Below are 25,623 nucleotides of genomic sequence, written 5' to 3'. Positions count from 1 at the left end.
ACATAAATTTGTTTACTTGTTATGGCTGATTTACCGAGTAGCACAACATAACACCACATGAATCATTTTCATCTTTTTATTCCCCCCACGGTGCAGGCTGCTGCTGACAGCTCTGTGGGTACAAAGTGGGGAGGTGTTAGCTGTGCAGGCTTTTTGCTGTTGATGAGACAGAACAGCAGAAGGATTTAGTAACAATGCATCTTATTGTGAAGTATCACTGGGGAGGAGGATCCTAACTCTATAGGTGAGGGTTGAAGATGGAGGCAGTCTAATGTGACTGCTGTTGTTTACAGCAGGAAATGTCAACCGTTAAATATTTCTCTTCAAAATGTATCTGATGCCATGTGGAGGATAGACGCCTAAAAACAATGAAACTTTTACCGTACTGTTTCTTTTCCTTAATAGTTTTACCCTTAGGCATTTTCATCTTAGTTTTGTATTCATAAACTAACTTTGTACTAAATATTTTGGATGCAAAGTAGCTATTAAAAGGCTTGTTAAGTGACATAAAAGGAGAAGGTGTTTTCTATCAGTGACTTTGGAGGGCAGTGACTTTCAAACTTAAGATTCCCAGGCTGACTGTCAAATATGCAGAAGCCCCACTAGAACCTTAGAAAATGACTCTGATCAACACTTGAGGCTAAAATCCAGGAATTACCAATTAATTTAATTTGAAAAACAAACAGCAATGAAGTGCAAATCATAGACTGTAAATATTAATGGACGAAGCCTGAGTGACATCAACCATCTGTTACTGCAGGGGGCTTTGGATGCTCATCAGGGCAGCTGCCATACTGGAAATCCTGTCTCAGCCTTACTTTAAGGCAACCTTACGACAGACTGAGAGCTGGAGCTGAGGCGGGTTTTAAGCCTTCCTGCGGTTGCTGTCTATCAGGTCATCTCGCCTGTCTATGAATAACACGTATCGTTCATAAAATCAAAACGGATGCGTTATAAGAAAAATCCACCCTCCTTGTGTCCATGAGGACAGTAACTAATCAGACCTATATTGTTTTTGTACCAGTCTGAAAACATGTTAATGTCTGTTGGAAAAACAGGCGTTTTGGATGGGGTGTGTATGTGACTTCCAGAGATCATGGAGCAAAGCCTCAAGCGGACACTCGAGGAACTGCAGTTTTTTGCACATCCATCGGCTTGATTTTTTCAACACCAGAGGTTGCCACTTGGTGTAATTACATAATCAATCAACATACACATTACAAATTAAAAGTCAATGAAGTAAGTGAAATGACAAAATTATAACAGTGCAAAAAAAAGTTCTGTTTCTCTTGTACTTATATTTGCTAACCCACCTTTATGAGGCACGACAGCCCACACATTACAAATCAAGGCTTTGGGGAACTTATTGTGGAAAATGTATTAATAACTAAAAGCATTAAAAGGGTTCATTATCAGGCTAAACTTTAACTCTGCATCTGTTTTACTTTTGCTGGTCATCTTGCTAGTCACACTAAAAATCTGATTAATGTCTGAAATCTGTATTTAAATCCAATGCACCGTGGCAGAGATTGTAGATGAGCTCTTAAAATGGCGATATGGTCAAACTGAGCTGAATATTCAATAAAAAAAAAGCCAAGGAAGAAGTGTCTGGGGAGCAGCTGAAGAAAAAAAATAGAGGAAAAAAATGTAAAAGGTTGGATGAAGAAAATGATTCCACTATCTATATCTTCCCAAGGCTCTTAAATATACCTGTCTTAGGGGACACTTTTAGTATCTAAAAATAGATAATCATCGAGCCTGCTTCCCCCCTCCTCTTCTTCCCCCAGCCTCCAGAGACTCTTTCTCAGACAGAAATGGTAATGGGTTCTGAGAGTTTTTTGCACCAGCACTTTTAAATGAATTCTTAATTTGTGAGGCAAACATTTGTGACGCCCCCTGAGAGGGGTGAAACTCTGTGTGGGTGCTCTCCTGCCGTAACCTCTGGTTTCGCCGGCGTTGACTGCCTCAAGCTGCCTCGCTGTCATCAAAGGTGAGATGCTGATAACCGACATCAGCCATTCAGGCCACAGCACAGCGAGACATAGACAGACAGAAAGAGAATGGTTTCTGTTTGGGGGGGAATGTGCTGCTGAGTATACGAAGGCAGTTGATACACCACACTGAATAAAGAGACATTTGATACCTTCTCAAAACGTTTGGGCTTTCTAGGGTTGGGCTCGGGAAGGGAAGGGGCTGTATTATCAATGCAGAACAATAAAAAGGGGATGAAAAATAGTCGATTAACATTCATGTAATAGTTAATCCACACCCAGGCGAACATATTTCACATTGTAAGATTTACATTTGTGGGGTATTGGTGGCCTAGCGGTTAGGTCACGTCCCATGTACTGAGGCTATAGTCCTCCAAGCGGGCAGCCCAAGTCCCCTTCTGACCTGTGGCTCCTCGCCCTCATTGGTCATTTTACCATACAAGTTATACAGAGCCTGTAAGATCAACAAGATGAGATATGACTAAAGATAAATGTTCAATTGTGAAAAAATTGAAATGTTAAACCTATTTTAGCCAGTTTACCAGCCAATATGTTAATTTGTTCCCATTAGATAATTTAAATGAGCAAAACATTGAGTCAAACTGACCATCACATGGACACTGAGGCATTGATTGCTGTAATTATAACAGCCTATATTTAATGGTGGCATTCAAGCTCACCTTACAGCATATGATCAAATAATTGGCTACAATAAACAACAAAGGTCCAGTAATAAATCAAACCCCACAGTAAACCTGTCCCTGTATAGGTGAGCAAGGCCTGGGGGACTGTAGTCTAAAGTTAGCCCAAATAAACACTATAGTAAAAAGCTATATATCTTTGAGTGACCTTTGAAGGAAATAAAAAAGATAGCTACTGAGCATAATATAGTTGAATAGAGTTTTTAGGCTGAAGTTGATGGAACTGTATGTTTTTTGAATGAAATGTTAAATCACAAAAAAAGATTAAAAAAAAAGCTCCAGCAACACATGTAGTTTGAAGTTTCACTTCATTACGCCAACACGTTTCTGCTTTTAGCTTTTATGAGGCACATCCTGGATGACACTATAACCCGACGTTGATCTTTAAACTACAAGTGTTGCTGGAGCTTTTTGAACTCCTTCAAGCCTTTTCATTCTCCATGCACCTTGATTGTTGATAGTTGGTGAGGTTGTGACTTAAAAAAACCCCACTCTGCTTCTTCATGGGAAGCTGAGATTGTTAGCCAGTTATCTGACAAATTGCAAACTTGCTTGCTTTTGAGAGTTTTACTTTAACTAATCAATCCAAATGAGAAGGGAGTTTTACCCCCAATAATAGACCACACAAAAATACAAAGACACTAAGATTAGTCTTTGCTAGCAAAAACATATTCCATGCTATATGTTGGCGATAAGCCAGAGATCCTCAAGTATATTTATCTCACCAAGCTTTCAGGACTACATAGCCTTACTTTCTAAAAATGAAGACATGCATTTCATAGTAAAACAAAGTTATGTAGTTGTTGTAACCTCTTTCAGGTGATGAGGGTTCAGGCCTGGATAGTCTGTCCAGTTCATTTAACTTTGAAGCCCCAGGAAAACATATATCATAACACAAGGCGTGTTTACACTGTTAGCATGGAATTGATTTCCATGATCTAATGGCATTGGAATCCAATACAACATGAAGATGCACCGTAGCTCTGCAAAATAAGGCATCTGATGTAAAGTTTAGTAACCTATATTGGCATGAATAAAATATATAAATATATATAATAGAAATGTTATTTTATACCAACAGAGGATCAAACTAGTGCAGAATGTCACTTGTAATGTGTTTTCCATCTATTGAAGCATAAATGTCAGTATGATGTGCATCCTGCTTTCCCCCAGTAGGATGTTAATGCCCTTTCCCTGTACTGCTTCCTACCTCCACTGTGCCATCAATTGTAAACAGACACAGTTGGTTTCGGTTCTATGGATAACAAACAGCTTTCTTTCTGATAATTAGAATGCAGAACAACACAATCTGTCAGAAAAGCCAGGTGTCAGCGAGCCCAGCAGGACTGAGCTGCTGAGAGACAGGGAATATATGGAAATGTTACAGTTCTCGGATCTTTCTAATAATCAATTCGAGCGAGCATACTTCAGAGGGAAGCGACGGATTAGGCAGAATCAAAGTGCTCTTTAACCCCTGTGACAGTTTGTCCGTCTGTCAGCCTGGGTTGTTACTCATTAGTGTGCAACATACTTACACAAACGCGCGTGAACACACAGGCACTCACATTTCCTGAAATAGATTTTTGGAGAGCCTGTTTTTTTCTCTCTGTACACACTAAAGAACCATGTAATGAATTATTTCTACACAAACTAATGAAACAGCATCCCCTTTCTGATATGTTCCTCCAGTTTTCCCTGCCTCCTTTTCAATTGCAATAATTGGTTCTGCCTGAAGGAAGAAAGGAAGGTGAGAGAGAGAGAGTGGGAGAGTTTTTCAAGTACGTCGACTGCATGTACAATAAACCTCCATTTGAACCAAGTACTGTACCTCCACCTGAAAGCCCTCTCTGAAAGGATTGTCTGTACAGTGCTCCAGCAGCTCTGAATCCTCAAGTGTATAGTGAATGAAAATGTGGAAGGGAGGCTGGATTTCATTCAGCCTCATTATGAGCAAATACTGCAAGGCCTTTGTCGAACCGTGTTAAGTTTCTCCTGATGGATGTTTTTCTCCCAGACGAAATTTGATCTGACATAAATGTTGCAATTAAAGATAAAAGACCACTTTGTGACATTTCCTTGTACAGCAGATACAAGGCTGATGTTCCAGGTCAACTTTTAAAGACTTAGGAAGCAGTGTGTGAAAGGTTAGAATAACTCTCATTTTCTCTTTCAGTGGGGGTCTATTAGAGCTGAAGCCATTTGCTACTATAGTGCTGTCTAACTTCCCACAGTTTTTCTCTTTTAGAGTGAGAGGACTTTTTTTCAACAACAGAGGGGATTTGTTAACACTTGCACATGCACACACACATTTGGATACATTTATTTTTCTATTTTTCATTGACACACCTCTGCTTTAGACCAGTGGTTCTCAAGTGGTGGGTCTGGACTCAAAAGTGGGTTGCGGAACTGTTTTCACTGGGTTGCGTGCATGTGCTTGGAAAAATGAACCTTGTCTCAGTCTGTCAAAGGCTTTATTAAAATGTTTTAGTGTTGTTCAGTTTCTTGCTTCCGTCAGATGTTTTGCACCATATGAGGTACTAAAGATTTGGCCAAAGCTGCAAACCGCTCAATTCTTTAATTAAATAAATCTGATTGATTAATAAATATCAGAAATTTGGATCGCAATTTTTCAGGGAGGAGTTGGTGGTGGGTCCTAAGGCTAGACGAGTTGAGAACCACTGCTTTAAACTAGTGGTGTGCGATATAATGATCTTAGATCGTGAAGGATTTTAACGTGCTGACGATCTGCCAAAGCAGGGAGATCGTAGAACCAGGCTAATGTGTTCATTCTATCATGCTGCAGTTTATGCTCCGACACAGACGTGCCCCCCCCCCCCCCCCTTTTTTTTGCTCCGCTGTGGTGAAAAGGAATACGAAATTTAAGAGTAAGTCCGCAAAAACGACTCCATCCCGGTTATATGCAACTGTTCTGATATTTTCCCAACCGACACGATGTGAGCAACAGTTAACTTATCTGCACAGTTTGCACAGTTAAGTTTACATCTCGGATAGCGACACAAGAAACCGTTTAACGAGCCGGAGAGACGTTAACAGTCTGCAGAGAGTCAGACAGAGAGGAGCTCAGACAGACAGTGAGTGGAGATATAACCCCGGTGTTAAAAATATTGCTGTCGGTGTTTTCTGCTCTCTCTCTCAGTTTTTAAAAGTTACCATGAAGCCTCTCCACCTGAAGCTCACCTGTTTATACATTTTAAACATTATACAGGGAAATACGTTTGGTTGAACTGGTCAATAACTTGCAAAGATCAGTATGAAAAAAATCGTGATAAAATCGTGATCATGATTTTGCAAAAAATAAAATCGTGATATAAACCATGAATAGACACACTGCACTGCCCTGCATCACAAGCTACAGTATTATTTATAAAGTATTTTTATTTCTGGGGTTTATAACACCACAAACGAAATAATGGTGCAAACTATGTAACAAACATTGTTTTAACACCACAAATAATTTTTATTTTTTATTTTTTAAAGATTTATTTTTGGCCTTTTTGTGCCTTTAATTGAGAGATAGGACAGTGGGTAGACTCAGAAATCAGGGAGAGAGAGAGTGGGGAATGACATGCGGGAAAGGAGCCACAGGTGGGATTTAAACCTGGGCCGCCCACTTGGAGGACGACAGCCTCCATACATGGGGCGCACTAACCACTGTGCCACCAGCGCCCCTATACCACAAATCATTTTTGACTATGATTACTCAATAGTTCTAAAAGTGACTTTCCCCCAAGAAAAGTTCTTGTTAAGGGAGAATTATAGAGACCTAAACCATTTTCTCCCAGGCTGTAAATGGCTTTATTTCTGCTGTTCAGTTAGATATTTTAACATGGAGCTACATGGAGGTTGTCTCGATTTAGGAGTCAGCCTCAAGTGGACATATGAGGAACTGCAGTTTTTGGCACTATCATGTTGGCTTAATGTTTTTCAACCCTGGACAAAGCTGCTTGATTAAAACATGACACCGTCAAGCTTAAATAATAGCACAGAAAAAACATGCAACCAGAACAAAAGCTTGCAAGACTGTAAAAGATAGATGAAAGAGAACTACAAAGTAAGATATGCAATAAAGTCTTTGCATGGGGTTATTTGTGCCTTAAAGGTTAAATCTGAGACTGTACATATAAGATAAACCTCCAGTTATAAGCAGATAAACAAATCTATTATATGGCTTAGAGAAATACAAATAGTGTGCCTCCCTTTTTGTTGGTACAGAAACACAGTATGTCAACATACTCAGTTTGCTTCTGGCACTGGAACACTGCTGTTCTGTTATTGTGAAGATGTGTGTTTTTCCCATTGTATTTTGGTATGATAAATCCTCTCTGGAATTCAAGATGCAATATTTATGTAACCCGAAATACAAGAGATGACTTTATTCCTTGCTAGAAGAATCTCTTGTAACTGGCTGGTGACATGGTGCACAAAACAGAATTTGCAAAATGGTCACAACCTTACAGCTGAGTCACACATCCCAGCACTTCCTACAGCACGGACAACTGTCTGGATAAAATCGTTTTCAAACCATTGCAATTGAGTGGTGTGTACAGATGTTAAAAGGTTCATTAAGGTTTAACAACAGCAAACATACACTGTGCTCTGTAGTTAAGTCAGGCACACCTTGTCAAGTGTCAAACCTCCAAAGAAAATTCTTACAATTAAAGTTCCTAAAATAAGAAACACACAATGAAGACTGTTGAGGGATCTGATTGAGTAATGTAACAGGAGGGAGTGCCGTTGTACTCAATATCGTCACGGCTGTGATGCTATCATTGACACAGGTTGCAGGCCAAGTGCCGAAGATAATCACAGAGTGCTGATATTCAGTAGCATGAACTTAAGTGTGGCATCATTTTGACAATAGGTTCGTATAGTAAAAAGAAAGTATATAGCAAAAATGTCTATTTAGTCATTGCTTTAGCTCCACAACTAAAGCTGTACTGTCGCCATGCTGGAAATGCTGTCTCACCCTCACTTTCAGTCGACATAATGACAGCTGGAGATGAGGCAGGGTTTTTACCACTTGACACATGGCTGCCTGTCAGTCAGGTCAGCTATGCGCCTTGTTATGAGTAATGCTTATCCTTCATAAAATCCAAACGAATGAGTTATTAATACATGTTGCAGATCAAGACATGAGGTAATCAGACCAATTTCGTTTTTTGTACCAGGCTGTAAACATGTTCATTTACGGTATTGGCCGGTGGCGACCACCTCCAGTTTCTGAATGCAGGAAAAATCCTACATAAGAGGATGACTAAGCTCATTACTCCAATGACATCATTGGCTTCCTTAGGCCTGTGTGTGTTGTTGACATGCTGCACTCCTTTAGTAAAACGTGTATATTAGCTGTGGTAAGTTTCTTGTTTGGAAACCTACCCAGAGTCATCATAGATGGTTTTTTTTCATGTGCTGAAAAATAGATGTGTTCTGTGCTTTTTGGTCGGCTTGAATCAAATTGGGAAAGACTCAACATAAAATGTGTTTAAACACTTAACCACCAGGGACACAACAAGATGATGCCAGAATTTGTTTTTATTGCTGTCTGAATTACTAATAATGTTTATTTTGTGATAGAAATGATCTTGCTTCAGCCCTGATACCTATAGAGTAACCTTCTCTTGTAACTTTATATCTATGATGCCCAGAAAGGAGATGTTTTAAAGTATTAGTCCATACCATGCTCAATGTTTCCAAAAGTACAGACTTCATGAATAATTGGTGGGTGAATCATTTGAAAGCAAACAGCAGTGGATGGTGGGCGTCCTCTCTGCTCATTAGCAGGACTGACAGAATCGGACAAGATGACCCTTGACTGCTTTACTTTAAAAAAGTAGTGCCAGACAGAAAGAAAAAAATCGAGGTCCTCATTACTGGCTGTATTGTTTTAAAAGCAACTTCTTCTCTCTCTTTGGTCGTCTCAAACAGCCAGGAGAGTTTTTTCTCCTTCTTCATTTTTTACAGTTAGCGGTGAAGAGAGCAAAACAGAAAAGAACAAAGAACAAGCAGAGCTTGATCTGAAGACAAACGGGTCTCAAGATCAGCTGTTTGAGATGAGATCAAGCAGGAGATACTCTGCACAGACGTGAGTGTTGTGGTTTAGATAGAGGGAGGAGGATAAAGAGAGGGAGGAAAAGAGAAAGAAAGGCTATTGTTAAAATAGACTGAGAGGACAGGAAAAGTGAGAAGAGGAGGAAATGAAGTTTGTCAGATGTATTACCAATTTTAACGCCTTCTTTCTTTTGCTACGGCAGAATGACCTGTTGCTATGGAAACAACACAGACCATATGTGAGAATAAAAACAAATTTCACTTTGTGATTATTGGTGAAAGCGTAATTGCCACCCAATGGCTTTTCCCTGACAAGATCTCCTAAAGTGAAAAACATTACAAGCCAAATTTAAATAAATAACACAACCAATATTCATTCTACTTTTTTTTAAATGTTTTTTTGTGTGTTTGTGTTTGCACACTCAACACACTGACTCTATTTACAGCATCCTGCTTCATTTCTACACATAAGAGTAAAACCATCTTAACAAGCAGCAGCAGAAGTGGTCAGTCATTTAACTAATGTAACACAGTCAAATATTGTTTAGACCAGTACTACAGTGCTTCTCAACCGGTCTATCTTCAGGACCCACCAACGCCTTCACAGAAGAATTGTGACCCGTATGTCTTGAAATACACAACTCTACATGCTGATACAAGAAATGGTTTTGGGTTCTTAAGCTCATTTATTTTTTGTTCAAAAACTAGATGAGGGGTGATTAAAAAAAAATCATGCATCTGTTCTGACTAAAGGCTAACCCAAAATTCACACATACTCTGTGCGCACCACGGTCCGTCAGCGCCACGGTTTTGCTCCGTCCGACGGCTCGCGCCCATTCACACTGGATCCGTTTTGGGGACCTCAGCGTGACGTGACACATCACAGGAGAACTACAAGATCCCGTGGGAGTAAAGACAAAAACATGCAAACAACATGTTGTTCATTCGGTTCCTGTTTTGACGTAATGTTGATAAAGTGATGAAAAATACGATTGTGAGTCCGTATATTGTGTTTTATTTTGAAATTGACCGGATGCTCTGTGCGTTTCCTTGTCTGACTTCCTGTCCAGGCTGTCATATTCTGTCCAGCTTGCCGCGTGCCTGCAGCGTACTCCGGCGAAAATAGACTCGCTGCATATATGAAACGGAGCAGAGCGTAGTGCCGTTGGTGACACGCGCCGGAGATAGACCGCAGCGCGCCCTGTGTGAACACAATGATTGACTAGAGTGGCAGCTAAGTACGGCGCTGACGGACCGCGGCGCGCACGGAGTATGTGTGAATTGGGGGTAAGAGTTTGCATACAAGTTAGTAACAAATAGCAATTCCAATATGATGACCAACAGAGTTGGGCTTTATAAAGGCTCTTTAGAAACCAAGGGGTCGTCACTGAGACTACTTCCATGTTTTATACAGTCTATGATATAGATATGTGGTTACAGCACACTCAATTGTAAGAAATAGGCTGTACCTTCTATTAACTACAAAAAGGTGGCGACACCTATGGCCCTAGAGGTTATGACAGTAGCAAAGTCTAAGTGAAGGTCAGGTAGCATATATGAAGGTTGAAAAAGCTAAGACAGTAATTTTAAGTCTAAAGTCAGTTGTATTAAACAGACTGAAAGTGATGCCTTTTACAAAACATACAAAGCAATCAGTCATTGGTGATGAGAAAACATTTTTATATATTGTTACTACTTATTGGATGCAAAAACAGAGAGAGAGAGAGAGAGAGAGAGAGAGAGAGAGACATGGTTTGATTTTACCTGCAAAAATTTAAAGGGAAAATTCAGTTGTGATTTGGTTTTGTAAAGGATAGTCATAACAGCCAATTCCACAAGGGCTGCCAAAATCAACATGAATGATGCTGAATGATCCTCAGACCTTCTTTAACTGAACTTCTAAATAATGTAAGCCATGGACTTACCTTGACGTCATTTCCTTTTTGTACCTTGAATTACATATTTTTACTTGTACCATAATATTCTCTCTTATACCCTTACCAACACCTCAGCCAACTGTCACTATTTCACATAACAGAGTTGATTTGATGCTGCCACACAGAGTTGATGTTTAATTTAACAACCTTAACTGGGGATAAAGGAGGGAAGCTGGCTGTTAAAGGGTTAAAGATAAAGATCTCTTCTCAAAAACATGTCAAAGGCAATCAATGGGATGATAACAAGCTGGGTCTCCACAGTCCAATGTTCTTTATTGGTCAGGGATTTCAGGCAGCACCTCTTTGGTCACAAGCTTTGCCCTGAGTCTGAGAATTGAGTCTCATCGCCCGTCCCCGGCCTTCTCTGCACTCCCCCTGTTTGATCTCGTAGAGCTCTCGGTTTGAGTTTCACGGTTCAATAATGCCTGAAACTCACCTGGGACCTGTTGCCATGTCTTCATACTTATCAGCAGTCCTAGTCCAGCTGGGAGAGTCTGGACTGTGGAGGCCACGCTGACCTATCTGAAGCAGTGTTGAGGAGGCAGGCTGGGGTTGCATGCAGCACATAGGGTCTCAGAGGGGAAAATAACAACTTAGTATTGAACAGTGTGTGCTCACAGCGGCATGCTGAATGAGTAAAGAATGAATGTACTCCAATAAGTCCTTTGTGTATCTCTCACTCTTTCCTTTTCTTATTTTCTTTTTTTTTTTTTTACAAACCCACATCCTTATCCTCTCTGACTCTGTCTGGCTCAATATATTGTCAAAGAAAAAATAATTTTCCTTCTCTCCAATGTTGCATATGGAAATAAACATAATAAAGCCCTCTGCGTACAAAGTCGGAGGGAGGGAGTGGCTGTGAGAGTAGAAGGAATATTTTTTCATTATTGTGATTTTCTGGTGACAGTGCAGAAATGCTGCACACACACGCCCAGAATTCAGAAAAGCTATTTTGACTGCATGTTTAAATCTAAAAGTTTTCTATTATAAATGTGCTATACAGTCTATACTTTATTATAACTGTCTTCATGTTTTTATGAGCTGCATATAAAGCTTGGCATGACAAAGAGAGGATTAGGTTGGGAAAAATTATACAGTATGCAGTCAAATATGCTGATAAGAACCAACTATACCTTTGTTTGTCCCACCTAAATACGGTGTCTATCCACATCCTATCCACTTAAATGTCATGAACATTTGTACATTGCATCATGTCTGGTTTTTTACAAAACTTCTGTCCACAAACTCTGCATTAGACATTACATTAGAGATGGGATTACATACTGCATTTATGAGGAACAACTTTCACCTTACCTAATGGACAAAGTGACAGCAACAATGCACAGTAAAAGATTCATGGCTATGTCTGAATGATGAGGTTTGAAAGGTTCCATGATAAAGCATTAAGTGTTTTTAAATTGTCAGATAGGACAGATAATGCAGATGGAAAACAGTATTGTCTGTGCTTATATAAAGCTCAAATGATGAACCACAGGTCACATGCTTGATAAAGAAAGGCAACGTGAAAATCAGGGAAATGCATTACATAATAGTACAATTATTTATTATAAATACTTTTATTTATAGGTTTTACTGTAAAAATGTATTTGCTAACAGTATGTTTGCTTAGCTCATGGTAAATTAACTTTTTTATGTCGATCTTTGCATTTTCTTCTCATCCATTTTCACATCATTTAAATATCATTACATTTCATAGGGCAAGTTTGAGTCTTAATCATGCACATTTTAAGTACTGCAAGAGAAAATGTGAAATTAAATCATTTCTCAATCCGCTACTGTTTTGCCATTATTAGGAACTGGGCACCTGAAGATACAATGACATGAATAAGTTACAGTTAAAAAGGGCCAGACAAAATTCCAATGGAGGAAAAACTGATTGAAATGTGGTTTCTGTGGGTTTAACTCTCCACTCTTTTCGAGCTCTGTCAAATCTAAAAACTTTATTTTTCACAGAAATTCCTCCATCTGTCAAACGCAATACTTTACCCAAACAAGATTTAAAACTGCATGTCAACACACACAAGCAGGGGTGCCGGATAGACAAGTTGCTCGCAGTGTCTGTGAGTTGGAGTCTGACCTCTGCCCTTTGCTGCATGTCATCCCCCACTCTTCCCTCGCAACATTTCCTATCTCTCTTTGACTGTCCTGTCCAATAAAGGCAAAAATTGCCTTAAAAACAACACACACACAAGTGATTTCAATTCTATTTATAGAGGCTGTTGTTTGAGTCACTCAATGCAAAACCCCAGCACCAATAATTGCCCTGCACTGTGTGCTGTTCCCATCAGTGACAAAATAAAATAGCTTAAAGCTGATGAATGCATCAAAGCTTAACAACAGCACAGTTATTTCCATAGAGAATATATTGTAGTGCATTGGGAACCACAGATTAAGACCAAGGATGTCCATGTTCCCTGAGCACAGTGTGTTTGGACACCTGTATACCATTTCCATATAGATTGCCTGTCCGTCATTTCCATTTTGATGTTGCTGGAGAGGCGGGACTGATAGAACAGGCTGTGGAAAAAGAAGGAGGCAGGGAAGGCATTAGAGTTTGTGATATGTGTTGGTATGTCATGGGGGATGGAGAGAGCAAGAGAGAAACTGAGTGAGAAGGCACAGGCTACAGTCACTAAATGCGTTCAGGAGCATAAATCCCACAATAACCGGGTACATCCCAAGGTGGGGAAAATTTTTTATTAATGTTGATGCTAAACTGCAAAGGGTAGATTTATGCAATATGTAAAAATGTGTATTTATCAGAGTTTTGAATTCACTTTACTTCTTGTGAAGGTAACATAAAGTAATGATAAATCTGTAATACTGAAACTTCTTACCATATGAAGGTCCACTGTACTCTTCCGCTCATAATATTTCAACAAAAGCAGTCCTGCGTCATCAAAAAGGGTCCCCACAATCCAAATCCAGTAAAAGATTTAATCCAAACGCATTACATCCAAAAATATCCACTGATTGATTCAACATTTCCACCACTGTTCTTCATTTTCAACAGTATTCTCTGTACTAATTCATGTCGTTAATGTTGTTCATTTATCTCGTTAATGGCTACAGACACATTTAAGGTGATGCCACATAGCAAGAGAACATCCTGTAACCTCAGGTCTCTATACATTACCCTATTACTGGGATTATTAAATGGTTTATCTGAGAACTTGAATGACCTGGAAGTAGACATCATGAACAGCAAGCTACTCAAAACCCAGAGTTGACTAATTGCATTTGCAGCTATTAAAGTTTTTACATATTTCCTTTGCTTGCACCAAATGATTTGACATTCACACTCTATGTGCCGTGTGTGCTGCTGTTGTGAGTGTATGTAAGGAGGATCCATTGTACATGTGATGACTGTGTTTTGCCTTCCTTATGGCTGGTATGTTTGGATATGTCCTTTTAACTTTTTATTGTGCTGTGACTGTTTGGAATGCAGTTGGCTGTTGGAAATGTTGTACGCTGCTATCTTCTAACTGTGCTGTTTGTCCTTTTAACATTGACCTTTCCTTTCAGCCCCCCCCCCCCCCCCCCCCCCCCCCCCCTCCCCTCAAAAAGCTTTTGTCTTTTGCCAGGCCGTCGTTGTAAATAAGAATCTATTCTTAAAGACCTGCCTGGTTAAATAAAGGTAAAATAAAATAAAAACTACCAAGGAAAAAGCAGCCAAAAAATTAAATTGTATTTCTTTTTCACTAAGAGATTTAAAATCCCTCCTTGTCCTTGTGTTTTCCTGTGCATGTAAAGAGTGGTTTCTTGTAAACTCATAGAATTCTTACTTGATTTTCAAGTGCTGTCCATAAGGTCTACATTGCTTTAATGTCAGCTATACATCTTGTTTTCCTTTTTTCCAGACATTTTCTAAACTCAGTTCAGCCTGATAGTGCATGAATAACATGTTGCTTCACGTGTGTCATTCACAAGAGGGCACCTTGTCCCTTGAACCAAGAGCCTCATTAAGAATTCAGCATTGACCCTCCATCACCCCAATTATGGCATACATTAATCCCATCACTCTTCCTGCTGAAGATCAAACCCCAATACACGCACGCACACAGACACACACACAGACACACACACACAGACACACACACAGACACACACACAGACACACACACAGACACACTCACAGACACACACTCACTAAAGCTCCCTGCACTGATAGCTCGCTGATTGTTTCTTTTGAGTGAAAAATCAATCAGGGCACAGGGTTTATTTGCAGCTTCCACTAAATATGCACTCAGTGAAGGTAAGTGGAGATGGCTAATAAAACGGTATTGTGACTTTCACATGTACCCATGTGGAATAACAAATGATCATCAATGCAGACAATAAACCTTTTTGAAGGAGCGATGAGAGACGTGTGAGAAACGTGAGCAATGTGAATCCCGCCAGCTGTACTGTTACATCATGTTTACATGGACATGACGGCCTTGCGTATAGGCTAAAGCTCTTTTAGTCAAGGACTAGAGAAAAGAGGAATATCATAGTCTACTCACTGCTTATTTCGATGTCACAAAAGTGTCTTTAGATCCTGGCCATTCTGTGTAAATGTACGTGCAATATGAAGCTATGAGGTATGGTGCATTCTAATTCTCAACTCCTTTGTGCGAACACGAGTGGAGACGGGTTCATAAAGAAGCACATTCTTCCTTTAATACAACACTTCTGAAACAGCACATATTCCTATGCACCATTAAGATGTAGAACTGGACTGTTGCTAAAACAAACTAAAACTGTACTATTGCTATTTTATGAGTGTTGCTGCATATCAGCTGTCATATTTTAGGCACAGGCATCTTGATGTTTCTATTCATAATGCATAAAGTTCTGATTGGGTCTATGCACTCAAAGTGACCGGAAAAACAGAGCAACTCTGTCCTTGCTTCAGGTTATTTGTGATCTCTTGCTGCAAACTCTTCCTGCTTTTAATCTCTCTGTGCTGCCACTCAAACTCCTGTTGATAGTATAGTAGTGTGCTGCTTCACGCCCACTTCAAGCAGTGACAAGCCAGAGTGAACATGATGGGCCCAAGGTTAAAAAAGTCATCTGGGCGTCTTTGCCCCACACTTTTAGCACCTAAAAGCCCATCTGTCTTCTCCTCTCTGATTCACATCTCTCCCTGCAGTCAACAGGAAGGCAGATTTTCAGGAGGAGAGAGTTGTTCTCTTCAGAGTTTTAGATTGCAGAGGATGTGCTGGCTGCCAAATACTTCAGCGTAAATGGTTCAAATTCTTATCTTGAATAATTGTTAACATTTCCATCTCTCTCTCTCTCTCTAAGTCAGTCCTCAGAAGCCTGTTGGAGACAATTTGTCCTTTCTCTATGGAGTATAGAACCAAACACAGAACAAAATTAGGACTAGTAGGGACACGTACAATTTCCATTATGTGTTAGTTCAAGCTAACAAGCTAAGATGTACAAAAAAATGCACCAGCTGCTACTACACACAATTCTTTATTTAGTAGCATTTTCTTCTTCTTAGGAGATTCAATGTCTGCATTAACAGAAAGAGTAGTCCAATTTGTAAAAAACATAATTTGGGTTGTAAAATATTTGTTGTGTGGAGTTGTTTCGGCCTTTTAAACATAAAGACTATAAAAATAAATGAAGTTATTGCATTTTGAAAACAGCTCACAGAAGCTGCAGAGTTCTGGTTAAATGGTCGTCCTCACACACTGTAATGTTACACTCTTTACGTTTCTTTACGGTCTCACGATTCTTGGATGCTGATTCGATTTATATTGCAATTCTGAATTATTGTATTATAAGTATTGTGATCCGATACTATCGATTATTGAGATTTTCTTTTCCTTTTGAAGTGAAAATTCAGTGGAATCATACAAAAGGGGAGAGAGTAGAATATCAAGTCATATTTCCAAACATGCCAGTCACTCAGTCTTTGCCTTTTTATCATTTATTTATTTATTTTTATATCAAACACTGAGCAACATATGGGCTATCTGTTCCTACATATTCACTTTTTCTGTGATCATCAGCTGACAAGCATCTGTTTCCTTTGTTACCTGGGCAACAAGTCCTGCCCTATATAGTATATGATTGGCTGCCTGGAGCTACAACCCTCAGCACATTGCCAAACAGCACAGGCTATGTGTCAGTGTTGGCAGAAATACTTTGAACAAGATTCTAACTACCGCAGTTATTACTTCAAGTACCCGCATGCTGTTGATATTGCTCCCTCTTCATTGAAAAGATAAACAAACTGGCGTAGCGTGTGAGCTAACCTCGGCTACATCAATAATAACCTCTGCCTTAAAACTTAAATCATTTTTTAGCTGGTTCAGTCAGAGAAACTGATGGAGTTATAGCCTTATTGATAACCTCAAATACTCGGAGCTATTGAGAAAACAAGATGTAAGCTCCTTCACACTTTTGGCTGCTCTCAGCTCACGTTGGTTGTTTTTCAGTAAACATATATGACGTCACGCTCATCGATCCCAGGGGAATTCATCAATTTTGTGAATTGACCAATTAAAAATAGCGATACTTTAATGAATATATTATTTTTCTCCCAGCTCTACTGTTCACTCAACAATTGAATTAGGCTTAATATGTGTTGAAGTAAAATGGTCATCAACGTCTTTGGGGACAAACACGTGTGCAGGTTCCCAGACAAAAGTCAAATAAAGGTCACGGCTTTGCACCTGCTGCAGAGAACAAGGTTAAGGAGAAGCTGCTAACAAACCAAAGACAGATATGAAGAGATGAAAGATGATCTTGCAGCGATAACTTGAACAGTTGTAGAGAGCTGTCTCTTGACAGTTTTTCTTCCTACAGTGCTGCTTAACTTGCTTTTTAAGCCGCACCCTATTACATTGATCACTCAATTTGTCTTCTTTCTTGTTGGAGAATAAGTAGCTGAAAAGGTCACCTGTCAGAATCAGAATGAATGATTCAATTTAAGGCAAAGATCCTCCACACTGGAAAAGTTTTTATTTACATTAACACTTTAAACTTGAACAGAGATATGATTATTGCATGACTTATTAAAGATTGATATTTTATTATGCTTTATACAACTTTTAACAACAACTTGTGGGGTGCCATATCACTTTTGATATGACATTTAGGACCATAATAGACTTGAAAATAACCAAATATCTGTTTCTGTGATTTTTAAACACACTTTAATTTTTATTTTTTTTATTTTTTGTGGGATAAAAATGAGCTTACAGTTATTTTAAATGTACAGACTTTAAGGTAGGGAAAGTCTGACAGTCAAAAATAAGTCAAGTAATTCAATCTTTGTGCAGAGTATTTCAATATTTACATTTTAGTTTAACTCTTCTCTTCATTTTCTTCAAATCATCATCTCATATATTTTCTTTGAAGTTATTCATTTCGTCCAAGGTCCAGAAACTTTGCAGCCCCTTTTCCAGAAAAGAATACAGCTATAGTTTTGTTTTTTGAAATGGGAGCTATTTGAGTTGGACTCTGACCAACCACAGCTCTCCAGGGACCAACTCATTTGATCTACTTAACAGAACAAAAAAGGTTATTTCTCTTCACTTCATTATGTTAATAAATGTGAGAAGAAGAGCAGGACTGTGTTGTTGCTGGAATAAGTCTTTGAATTACAACATGTTTAGGTCCATCAAATGAATTAAAGAGATCCAAAGAGGGAGACAAAGTCCAAACTGCCTCATTTAGAAAAACATACAATTACAATTGATTCTGTTCAGATGCCACAGTTATCAACCAATAGATTCCAGATAATTTTTATTGATGATTATTTTAGTTGGAAAAAACTCATTGACTGAGTTAGGATACATATTAACAAATGTCTTGGTATTATCAGAACATTTTGTTATCTTGTCGCCACCAGTTGTCTCCTTGCTCTTTATTGAAGTCTAATTCATCCATGTCTTTCATACGTTGTTTGGATTAAAACTTTCCCTGTGATTCTCCATACATTTTTACTCCTCCCAAAACAGAATAGCAACACGATCAGAGACACACGTCCCTTCTGCTCCTTTGTTTGAGAAGCTTCAAATTTTTAACATTTATAATGTCAATATTTCTTAAATACATGTTGTTTAAAAGATATAACATGAAAAAAATATCCCTGAGCACTTCAAGACTTACTCTAAAGAAAATACACAAGTTCATTCTTATTCAACCTGTCAAGTTTTAGATCTTCATCCTCCTAAATGTTTGACTTGTAGAGGTCAATTTTCAATACGATTTAGGGCCAGCAAATTATGGAATATTTATTACCATCTGGCAAAAAAATAATAATAAAACAATTAAACTCAAACTTCTACGTGGCCAGGAGGTCAGGGACTTTGGGGATCCCTTGACTATGTGGCACCACCATGAGCTACACGCTTCACATTTTTGCACACTGCTTTGTTTAGTCTTCCAAATCTCTGCTATACCTATTTTGTTCCAGTATTTACTCATTTTGCCAAATGCAGTATTATTTCAGGGCTTAAGCAGGAAAAAAATGAACAGATTGTCACACATAAGAGTATTAGAAACCATTCCCCTCTGTCACTCTCACTAATGACTAACACAAGTAGGTAACTAACCTTGCATAATCCTTGCATAATGTGTGACTTCTTTGATTCAAATTCATTGTATTACCTGTTTTTGTCTTGGCACATTGCACAGCCCCTCATGTATGTGACTAAATATTCACTCCACTGGAGCGATGAAAGGAGGCCTACTTTTTGGAACATGATAGTCGGAGATGGAAAACAGAGAAAAAACTTCAAGCGTTCATCTTCCGATCTCAATTTGTCTTGGTTAAAGGAGAGCGGCGGCAAAAAGGGAGCGCCGGCAGCAGACTGTAAAATGAACGGGTGAAAGGAAGTGTGAGGAATCTGCTCGGCTGTGACATGCTGACTACTTGTGTCAGAAATCGCAGCTGTTGGTCCTAATTACTAAACTGTTATGGTAGAGCAAGCAAGGAGCGTTGGGGAGCTGTAAAGAGGTTTGTGTGTGTAAGAAGTGTCTGGTGAATAGATGGGGCATAGAGATCCATTATTCACTTTAAACTCCCTTCATAGAAACCAGACGTATTCTCTAGAAGGAAATATGCAATTATTTATCATCGCAAAATCATTCAAAATGTGAGGCTCAGGGGTCCAACTTTTGTCTGCAGACAATGATGCATGTAGGGGTTTAGATATTGTCTGATTTTTATAACACAAAGCTACTCACTCAGGTTATAACATCACTCAAAATGATTCTGTTAATGCTGTTGATGTTAATGTGAAATTCAATGGTATGCTTGCCTGTATGCAGCCTTGCATCCTTGCACACATCATGCCCATGACAGGCAAAGAAGGAGATGTCAGTGGCTATTCAGTTACAGCTAATCCTCACTTCTTGAAGTACAACTCTAAGGAGAAACATTTATACAGTTTTTGGCAAAATAGATACATTAAAATTTGATGAATATGCTCTTTAGATAACAAAGTATCAAAGAACTATACACAGATGAGCTAAAACAGTCACAGTATCACTTTCTTTACCAACCCACTTTTTTTATGATTAAGCAACTCAGTTATCAAGCACAAACCAAATCAAGCCAATGACTTCAATATACTATGTCAAGTTTTTTAACAATATTCATGTTCATTTTAGAAATATTCTCTCAATCAACAAGCATAGCGCTTTGGAATTAAAGTACCTGCTTGTTACCAGATTTTGAATCCAACCTCTTCTGTGCACATTGCAGTTCCTCTCTATTTTTATTTTGGAACCCCCAAATCCTAAAATTCAATTGCACTATTAATTGATCATAATGATAAGAAAGCCATTTTTCTCCATCATCACCCTTTGAGTTGAAATCTCAAATGCTGTAATAAGAGCTCTATTCAGACCGCTGTTTCAAGCCTTTGCGCCCCTGTGATGTTTCTCCTCCAATCTAATGGTGCTGAGGCGTAATGGGGGGAGGAAGCAAGAGGTAGTAACAATCAGAGGTGAGACGGTTTCAGTGGAGCCAGCTGGGGAGCGCAGCGCCATGTGTGTGTGCATATCTGACCGTGTGTCTGTGGAGCTCCCGCTGTGACAATATGAATACAATATATATATACAAAGACGTGACCAGGCTGAGCTTAGTTACAGCACTGAAAAAATCAGTCTGAAAAGGGCTAATGTTGAACTTCTGAGTGGGTTTGCAGGTTTAGTAATGTTAACAATCTGACAAATGTTTATTATTACAATACTTCCAAATGTATCACAAGACAAGACAAAGGTCAAATTTACTGAAACATAACTTTACTGACCGTATTTCAAGGTAAAATAAATCTTGTTTGATGTGCTTATGGCAACTGATCAACAAATGCTAATGCTATAATTCAACTTACTCACTATCATAGCTGTAAGCTAAGTATAAAACCCAAGATCTAGCATATCAGCTAACGCTACTGAACTGCAATGTTAGCTTGGAAGTAATTTCATGCTAACACAGGCTGTTGTCTTATGGTGGCCAATGGGTTATAAAGTTTGATTTTTCGCTTGAAATCGGACCAAATGTCCCTCAAGATTTTCATGATCTGTTGTCTTTTTTAGAAGCATTAAAATGCTAAAACTTTTACTACATTAACACAACTTGGAAGTTCTGCCAAAGTTTGACCTTATACAAAAAAAACTTGGTTGTCTTCCCACCGAGGGAACAATGCAGAGGGAAAATAACCACTGTGTGAATGTGTGAAAGCAGCTTTGTTTTTAGTTAAAAATCAAACGGCTAAATCTTTAAAAGACAAAGGAGCAGGAAGAAATGCTACAATGAATTTCCTCCTGTGCGTTGATTTCATATCAGCCAGTTCACAGGTTTATGGTGATATGATCCAACACATGATTACCTTTGGCTGTTTGAGAGAAGCCTATCCCTGCAGATCAAAAATATGTATTGAGGGGTCTTAAGGGAAGCCTGAGTGTTGGTGGCTGATAAGGTGACACGTCATGGTGCCTTCAGGGGCTTCCTCTTCTGCTGCCTTCTTTCCTTCCACACACACACACACACACATACACACACACACACACACACACACACACACACACACACACACACACACACTCACGCCCACGCACTCAATGCTCCTGCTTATCTACCAGGAACGAGAGCCCTCCTCTCCAACTGCACAATCGTTCTGCCTTTTCCCCTGTCTTTATCTCTTCTCAGTCATTTATTCTGGAGATGGAATCAGAGCAGCTCCCATCGCTAACATGCTGTAGCTCTGGAGACGTAGAAAAAGAGGCACTGAGAGGACATGAACGGCGCTTTGCTGGCGAGGAAAAGGAGGCTGGCTGAGGTGAAAAAGTGTGAAGAAGTGGATGAGAAAGCATACAGACACTATTTCTCCAATGCAAAAGTTCTGTCTGAGTAGACACTGTGCACTGTAAAAAGGGGATTCTAAAGGGACAGGGTGAAACATCTGGAAATGACTAGCAAAAGTTGTAGGATTAAAGTTGAGGATAGGGGGCTGATACAGTCAATCTGAGGAGAGAATATGTGGTGTAATAATAGAGTCACACTTGGGGAAGAAACCATACTGAATCCACCTGTGGGTGCACAAAGCAGTGGAATTGGTTTGGGGAAAAAAAGTGATAATTTTAAAGGTTGTATCTGAAAGAAAATGTCCAGGAAATAAAACCCAGACTAATTCTAGGGTTGGCTATCAGTTTTCACCATTTGGCCAATCATTTTGGGCTCACAAAGAAGGCCATATGGCTCTATGGTACGCCGCTTTGTCTTTCTCCAGCGCAGGTGTCTTTCCTGTTTTCATCCTGACACCTCCTGTCATTGTAACACCCATCGTCGTATAGTTCTAATAGCAAAATATATTGCTCTACTGTTAGGGGCGGTGTGTTTGTTTAAAAATGAGATGTGATCAGGCGAAAAGATGACGCATTCCTATGAGGATGCAGAGAACGACTGCGCCTTAGACCATCTAAAATCTGGTCATAAGTCATAAGTCTCTGGCATTGTATGTTTCTGATTTTTAGAGGACGCATTAGAAATAGATAGACATGAGAGGTCCCCTGAATTTATTTCACATACATGATGCACAATAGCACACCTACTTCAGAGTTTAATATCAGTGCATTTACTGATATAATTAAATTTAGTTTTAATGGGACAGAGGACTGAGAGATAAAAAGGCTTTTGTTTCTGCTTCTGTTTTTTTCCAAACTCTCCTTCATGCGCCCTCGCTCCAGTGTGCGTTCTTTCTAATACATGCAGTAACAAGTACAGGAGCGCACACACTCTCATGCATGGTTTAAAATAAATCGGTGTGTTCAGGGGCGCAATGAAAGCAGAGAGGTTAAATGAGCTGGCCGTAGTTTGGTCTGTCTCAGAATAAAGACTGAAATAGCAACGTGCCAACCTGGTAGCGCATCTGGCTCTTAAGGGGAATGAGTGCTGACACTCTGATTGGTTTCATTCATGCTACACCCCAAAACACACCAATCTATAATCAAGACACATAATCCATCCTCTTTGCACTCTGTGCCCAGCTCTGTGCACAGATTGTAAGCTGCATAAATACCGAAATAAAGCCGAACAAATGACTGTGCACTACATGCTTTAGACAACGCTGAAGGTAGGATGCTACGTGAACCTATGACATATGCAACAGAGTAGATTTGACGAAGAAGTATAAATCAAGCTTTAGTCTTTTATAGAACATTTACAGTCGATGAATAGTTTAGCAATTTCAGGAAAAAACGTTTTTTTATAAATTATAAAACAATCTGTAAACATGCAGTTCTACTTTTGCATGAAGCCTGCTCATTAAGGCTGCTAGTGTTTTTATGAATTTACTGTTTTTGTGCTAAGTAAGGCTCACCTGGCTGTTGATTCATGGTGACTTTACAGACCTAACATCGTGCAACTAAATCATATATCTCAAAGGTTGAACTGCTGTTGCTCCTTGTGAGTGTGTTGCATATGTTGCACAATGTCAGTCTTGGCTTGAAGTGATGACATTCAATTACAATCATGTCAGAAAGGAATATTTAAACAAACCAAAAAAATTATAATGCTTTACGCCACCGGTATCTGTGCTTGGGTTTTCATCTTGTAGATATTTTCAGTCTTTAAATAGGGGGGCACATCCTCAGACTTACTCGGAGGAGGATTTTACTAAAATGGAACTGCAGTCTCTGTAGTGCCAAAAGCACGACTATGACTAAATAACTCAAGCCTTCTGAAATTAGAGGGGATCAAAGCACCCTTGGGGGCCTCATTAGTAATAAAACATGGAACCATGTGGCCTATCAAATATGTTTGCTTTAAATACAGCCTTTAGAGGTGTTTTAATTAAGTAAAATGTTATCACTTTTATATGTTTTAAATAATTGGTAAAAGTTGTTACACAAAGGGAGCCTTTATAAAAGAGGTCATTCGTTGAAATAGTTTGGAAAGCAATTTGGTAGTTCTTGTTGTGATATTTATCTGTTCATGAATCAATTCTGATTGGCTGTTAAAACTATTTGATCACTCTCAACTGGTATAGTTTAAATGAAAATATGTACTGTGTTAGTGTAGCAGAGCAACAAGAGAGTACTGAGAATGATGTAATAATCTATCACAACAGATCATATTGCACTGAAGAAACACGTGAATGCACAGCATAAATGTGAAGCAATAGCTGGATCAGCAGTTTGCTGGTGTCAGATCAGATCTACATTGTTCTCTACAATATATGCACATGGTGCAAACATGCTGTGTTTGCTCTCTACATTATTGCATTTAGTAGGAAGATATAAAAGAGAACCTAAACTCCACGGCAGCAGAAGTATCAAGTTATAGATTTTGTATTTTTTCAGTTTAACAGACAAAATTTAGAAAATATGAATTTCACTTAAATTGAAGACCTTCATATACTATATGTTACAAGTATTGCATGTATTGTATTTAGCATATAGTCATAAATAGTTAGAAACCTACCTAGACATAGTGTCTGGTTTCAACCTTAAAAACACAAGACTGGAGCTATGTTGAAAATGTATATATAGCAGGAATGTACCATATTGTCAGTAATGCATGCATGTGACATTTTGTATTGCAGGGTATATCAGTCTATTTGACAACCCAAGCAAATGCAAATTAATAACATTATTTAATCCCAGCTTTATGCATTAAACATCCATAGAGGCATAATGAGCTGCATGTTTCAGAACGTATCAGTGATGCACGTAGGCCATGTCAAAATGATGCACATTAGTCTTAATGTACACTCTATACTGTATCGCTTACAGTATGTGAAGTCAAAGTTGAATACCTGGAACATTTCTGCAGTTGTGCTTTCATGATTTCCTTCAAAGAAGTCACAGCATTTTTATGGAAATGTCTCCCTCTTGTACACATCTTAGGTAAAAAGAGACATACTCACAGCTTAAGATGTGACTGACAGCAGAGAGGTTATAAATCTAGGCACTGAAGGAAGTGTGCCCATTTTTTTTTTTTTTTACTCCTGCAGGGTAGAAAGAGGGGATGATGAAAGGAGAGTCGTGTACCTGTGGGAGGTCAATATCGACACAACCCGAGCTCTGAAAATGACTGGCCCGAGGAGGGGAGGAGTTGTTCAGGGAGAAGCCAGATTGAGTACATGGCAGGAGTGTAACAGCAATTCTGTTCAAAGCCTGTAGGCTCTTGGTCACTGCCATCGCTCCTGTTATGATCCCTGCTGAAGGTGCTTTGCTGTTTCATGGGGCAGCAGAAATGTTACTATGATAGCTGTTTACACATTTGAGTTAGAGCCATGTAGGTACAGAAAAGTTTTAGAGCTGAAGGCTGAGAAAAACTCTTGCATTCTTGTTGCAGGGATCCCGTTCGCCTTGCTGTGGGCCACATCCAGCACCAACCTGCTGAGCCAGTGAAATTGCACTGTTGGAAGGTAGGGAGCAATGGCTTACATA

The sequence above is a fragment of the Labrus mixtus genome, chromosome 12 (genome assembly GCF_963584025.1).
Source record: "Labrus mixtus chromosome 12, fLabMix1.1, whole genome shotgun sequence".
NCBI lineage: Eukaryota > Metazoa > Chordata > Actinopteri > Labriformes > Labridae > Labrus > Labrus mixtus.
The sequence above is the reverse complement of the archived record's forward strand: the minus strand, read 5'-3'. Positions refer to the sequence as shown.